This window comes from Lipophrys pholis (genome assembly GCF_963383615.2).
Source record: "Lipophrys pholis genome assembly, chromosome: 9".
Classification (NCBI taxonomy): Eukaryota; Metazoa; Chordata; class Actinopteri; order Blenniiformes; family Blenniidae; genus Lipophrys; species Lipophrys pholis.
Genome location: NC_137639.1, coordinates 14,377,687 through 14,383,686, shown reverse-complemented (window position 1 = coordinate 14,383,686; position 6,000 = coordinate 14,377,687).

The following is a 6,000-nucleotide window of genomic DNA, read 5'->3' as shown; positions in this document are numbered from 1 at the left end:
ACTTACCGGAAACCATCCCGAGCGGAGCATGCCGGTCCCGGTAGTTCCCGGCGGGAGCTGCAGCTCATCAGCAAGCCTTGCAAAAGCGTGTCTTCTTTGTGCGGTGGAGACTGCATCACCCAGCAGGCACTGCGGCGTTGCTGGGTGGGAGGGGGCGGTGGAGGCATACCGTTATATTGTCCAGCTTCTCACTGCGTTGCTGAAGAATGCAGAGTTCAGAGGGTTTATTCCTCTTCTCCGCATGTCCTCCCCATCCTGACAAATAAACAGGCTCCCACATGCAAACAACACCCTGCCTTCACATCCACCGGATCACCCACACTGTCTTAGTTCAAACGCAGCACCGAGTCTACTTTGTAATCGCATTGAAGTCCTACGACACTCATCTGGTTTGTGCACATTTTTGAAATGCACTTTTCGTTTTAGAGAATGAAACTGCAGCTGAAACTCTTCATAAAGACCGTCAAACTTCTCACAGTGTTAAAATGATTGACTTAGCAACTGCCAAACTCAAATTCATCATTCCTGTTAATAACAATGTAAAAGTGTAATTGTGATTTAAGATTAGGGATGTATTGTCATTGTCACGCTTACATCTCAAAGTTGCAAACTTAAATCTCCATGAACCATCTGATGCAACTTGTTGTTCTTTTACATCTTTATCATAATCATTTACATTTCTGGAAAGGGTCGATATAACAATCATTTCTAAACTAAGAAATAAAACCGGATTTATAATGATGGGATTGGTCCTGCGGTTGTCGTCATACTAAAAATAGATTTTCTTCTTTGCCTTCATCCAGAATTTGTGGACATTTAGTGAATATTTTCCTCTCATCAGTCTGTTCGATCTTTGCTGTGTAACTTGGCTGCCACACGAGCCAGAAGCACATTTGGTTTGATGGATATATCTTTTGTTACAAATACTACTTTGAAAAAAAAATTTAATCTACTGGAATATATTTTCATGGAATACAGTTCACCATACCCTCGATGCTGTTTCTACTATTTCAACATGATCCCAACTAATAACGTAAATCTTTCCATGGACTCTGCTCTGTCATTCAGGATTTTAAATGTCTTTTAAGGACATGTATACAGTGTACATCTTGTAAAAATGGCAGCTTGTTTTCTCAGATGATTATGGTTCTTTTTCATCGGGCTGTTTTTCCAAGTTTCATTTTTTAGTAAAAATACATGAAAAATAGAACAGAAGTGTGTAAGCCAGCTTTGTTGGGTTAAAATAAGAATTCTTTTTTCTTTCTGTTTTGTCTTTTTGGTGTTTTATGTTTTTATCTGACAGCTTTCTTGGACTTCAAAATCTTATCTTGACTGAAAGTAGTAGAGATTGTTATGAACATTTGCAAGAAATTTACTTGTGACTTTTACATATATTTGTACAGTTCTCATCCACTCTACAGGAATCAGTCAGCTTTATCTCGTGTAATAAACTGATCATTTCTATGTGGGTGTTCGTTTAACTAAGGTTATGAGCCATTAGTATACTTCACAAAATGAGCATTACATCTAGACTACTTGTTCACTTTTGCACATATTCTATTGACAAATGTGATGAAAAGAGGCAGCATAAATATTTCTAAACAGATTAATCCGAATGTGTGCTGTCTGCATTCGATGTAGGGCTTTTTTTGCATTAGTTGAAAATTTGGGCTTTTCTTTTCAGAAGAATGTTTAAATACTCTCAGCAACATGATTGTTAGTGAGTGGTTTGTTGATTTAAAGGGGAACTTTTTACATTTGAGTTTAATTATCTCGCTCTTGATTCATGGGAGTCACGGGCCATCTACTGGTTTACTGGAGTGATAGCATGCTTCATAAATAAATAGTTTACATACAATCTTAAAAATAAATGCATCTAATGCAGTCCATTTCACCAGTCTTGAGATTATGTTTAGATAAACCTTTTAAAGAAGCTGTTAATGAAACAAAAAATTAAATCCTTTTTTTGGGGGGGGGGGGGGGGGGGGGGGGGACTCAGGCATATATATATCATACATATCATAGATTTAATTGCACAATATTCCAAACCTTTCTGATTCAGTAGTTTATCGAACAGGTATGGTTCGATAAGAGTAAGTGCATCTTTCATCAAGTGTATTACACAATCAGTTGCCGTACAAGAGGAGACGAAGAGGCAGCGCCACTATTTACGACATCAACCAAAACCTGAACAGTTCTGACGTTAAACTACATTTTCATGGCTGCAATGCTTTTCTATAGAAGTTAACATTGGGCGTCTATCTCCTAAATCAGGATGACTGTCAAATGTTGCATTATGTTGTCTTTTTGCAAAGATTTGTGCTGAGAAATATCCATGTGTTTACCAATCAGCTGATGTGTTTTCCTGTCAGACTTTTATCTCAGAGGGAAACTAATATTATAAAGAAATAGACCATAAATACAGAAAGGCTTTCCATGGAAGTGTAAAACGTTGACAACGAGGCCCTTTTATGACACTCCCTCAAAAGACTAACAGACCAACCTGAATGCAGCTGATTCCATACACAGTTTTACACAGTAACATAAGCTTTGTACATCAGAATTGGAATTAATTTAAAACATGTAAAATGTCAATATTTAGCTTTAATGCTGTGTATATAACAAAAATGTTGTGGTAAGAATAAGTTAGTTAATAAAGTGAGTGGAGATAGTTCTTGGTCACATGGTCCCGTTATTATTAGTCACAAAAGTAATTGGCGATAAGCAGTGGCAGATAAGCAGTGTCAAGGTGAGGTAAGATCTTTTTCCTTGGAACTCTCATGACAAGTTTAAGAGATAAAAACATATCCATGTGTTAAACGTTAGCCATTTAAGGGGAAATCTCAATGTAACACTAAGGCCCTGTCCACACAAGCCAAAACTTATTTTTTCTACCTGGCGTTCTCAAAAAGAAAATTCCATCCACATGCCACTATGAACAATGGCGAAACGCAATGCCTAAGGGCATGCACTTACATATGCCAGGGCGTTAGGGGCGCTGTGACTCACCAAATACACCAAAATGCAGAAGAAGACATGGAGACCTTAGAAGTTGACTCATGCTCAGACTTCTGAATTATGACCCAACACACTCTGCAAAACCACTTTAGATCTTCTTCAGGCAAAGTAATGTAAAGTTTATCTGATTAAGTTTGTGCTTCATATACTGATGGGGAAGCCGCCGGTGCAAACTCTCTCAACCGAGCGGCACCAGAAAGTGGCTGCAGTGAACAAAGCATATAAAGGGAGGAAACAAGTTAAATGTGGGAACTCCAGACTTCAGACGGTCTAACGACAACAGATTAGAACCCAGTTATAAGAATCAAGACCTACATTCACCGTTGTAGTAGATTTTCTGATATATAGCGTGAAATATAAGAAAATATCTATAACTCCTAAAAGGTCGGTGCAATATTTTCGGAACACATCTTTAATTTCAGCTAAATGTAGACGCTTTAAACTGAGACAAAGCTGAATATTTATTGACCTGAATGTAGTTTGACTTCACTGTGAAGAATTCTAAAGGCATGTTCTCAGGGTCCTTGCACTTTGCACTATGGCAGCTCTGTTGATTGTTCTTCTTCGACGTGGTCCTGCAAAGAGAAAGGTGCCACACACTGCTCACAGTGTGGAATTTTCCATCGAGGGTTAAAATGGTTGTGATGTTGACATGCAGCTGCCTCAGCCTGCACAGAGAAACATGACCCTGTGCTCTGGTGGTAAACAATTACTGAAATGCACCGCAGAGGGGAAACGCACACACTTGTTCTGCTGTAAGTGTTTTACATCGTAGGAGCCCCTGCATGGTCTTTTTTAGAAAACAATTCCTCAACACAGACCTCCAGCAGCAGTTGTGAGTGTGCATGTGCACTGTCGGTGGCTGTGACCCGAGCCTGTTAGATCACAGCACATTTCCCAGCAACCAGTGTGAAGCACTTCACCACATCTGGGTCACTAACAGGCAGATACTTTCACTTCACTGATGGATTTTAAGCAATTTACAGAGATTAAAATGAATTGGTCACTTCTAAAAAGGAAGCAGGCTTGTCTTTTGTGCTCACAGTTGTATTATTGTTGAGTTGCTGTGAGCCCATCGCTGACTTGTCAGTCTAATACGTGATTCAGTTTTGCAGAAGTTAAATCACATAGTGGAAGCGTCGCTGTGATCTGGATATTAGTGCTTCTTGAAATAAATCAATTTATAAATGACAACAACAGGAAATAGCAGCAAAGCGACTGGTATAAAATGAAAACAAGCAGACAGGTTTTATGAATGTTCCACGATACAACTTGACGTTGATGTTACTTATACTATAATGTCGTCAGGACAACTGAGTCAAATATCAATGTTACACTCCTTCTCCAGTAAAAAAATTATTCAGTCCAGTAATAAATGTTAACAACAGCCAGATAAAAGAATACAGAGAGAGATAGCCGCTCTGCAACTGCTTTCAAGAGTAACAAAAGACACAGTCACTGAAAGTTCAGTGGCGGTGGTGGTGTCACAATGTTTCTAATATTACTCACTTATTAGCGTATTACTGCCAATAGCAACACATTACCGTATAATAAACATAATGATTAAGTGCTATGAATTTACAAGGGTGAGCAATAGGTTACACTTCTTGAATAAAATAAAATGACATAAATTCAGTGGCAGGCAACATCTGATTTATGACAAGCAAAGGCAGGACATTTATGGTTTAAAAGCAATTATTTGAACATAAATTTGATTCATTGAGGAACTATCGTGATTACTCAGTCAAAAATTGAGAAAATAAGTTGAACCCATATCTTTTATATTTCATGTGATGTGACCGTTTGAGGCTAATATACCAAAGATGCTTTTGCTTGAAAGCTAAATTATTTATTCAGAAATGAAGAGTGGGCTCCTCAGGTGTGTGACATTATGAATAAATGACTTTTCTTTTAAGATTTGTCCTCAAATATTCTCGGTTGGGTCTTTTCTTTTTTAGAATCAACCGAAAGAAAAAAGCTTGAAATATTTCAGCACTGGATAAATCAGTGTCTGTCTTCATTCAGAAAACATTCTATCCCAAGTAAAATATGGAAATATTGTAAAAACCAGCAACAATGTTTACAAGTCCATCACTTATATTACTGATATCTAGAAAGCTCAGCGGTCATTCAAAACTTCCACTTTAAAATTATAACTATACATAGAGTACACACTCTGCCTGGAGTTTAAGATCCATAACGCAGACAAGTTAAATACTGTATGTCGGTGGATTCCAGGAGAAAGGGTGAGAGTTTGTTTGTTTGTTTATCTGAGTAAGGAGAAAGTTCCTGTTTTGGTGCTGTCCAAGAAATGTCCTGTATTCACTGTGAATATGATCATCAGGTCACATTGAGGTTTAAAGAAGGGAAAACTAAATATCTGTGTGAAGATGCTTGTGACGTCTGGTTTTCACAGTCCCCGCGAGACAAATTCAATGGATGTGTATTGTTGATGTTCCGAAGGTGTATTGTGAGGAGATGAAATATCGACTTTTTGGTTACCAGAGTGTTTCTGTGTGGTAATACCTCGTGTGTTATTACAGGAACCGGAGCTTTTCAGTAGAGGCCCCTCAAGCTCTTCCAAAATTAACAGTGAATGATCAGAGATCAAAATTGCAACCTTGAAATCGCACAACAACCAGCTCTCCTGGCTGAGCAGCGTTCTGTGGTTTACCTCTCAGTCTGATCCTTCACTGGAGTCACTTCCATCGCATCTTTCTGGACAGTTTAACCTGCTTGCATAATACCTTGGTTTGAAGTTGTGCAGGTTTTTTGTTCTTTAACTACTCTTAACAGTGTGTGTAATCATTGACACAGATATGCAGGCACCGACCTACTCATGTAAGCTTTAATATTCAGCTCCACCTTTGTAGGAAGTCCTCTGCAGTCTGCACATACTTTGAACGACTGGGAAGAACCTCAATAGGTCACAGTATTTCTGTAGTTTAGTGCTCGAGGTTACATTTTCAATGGGAACTGAAG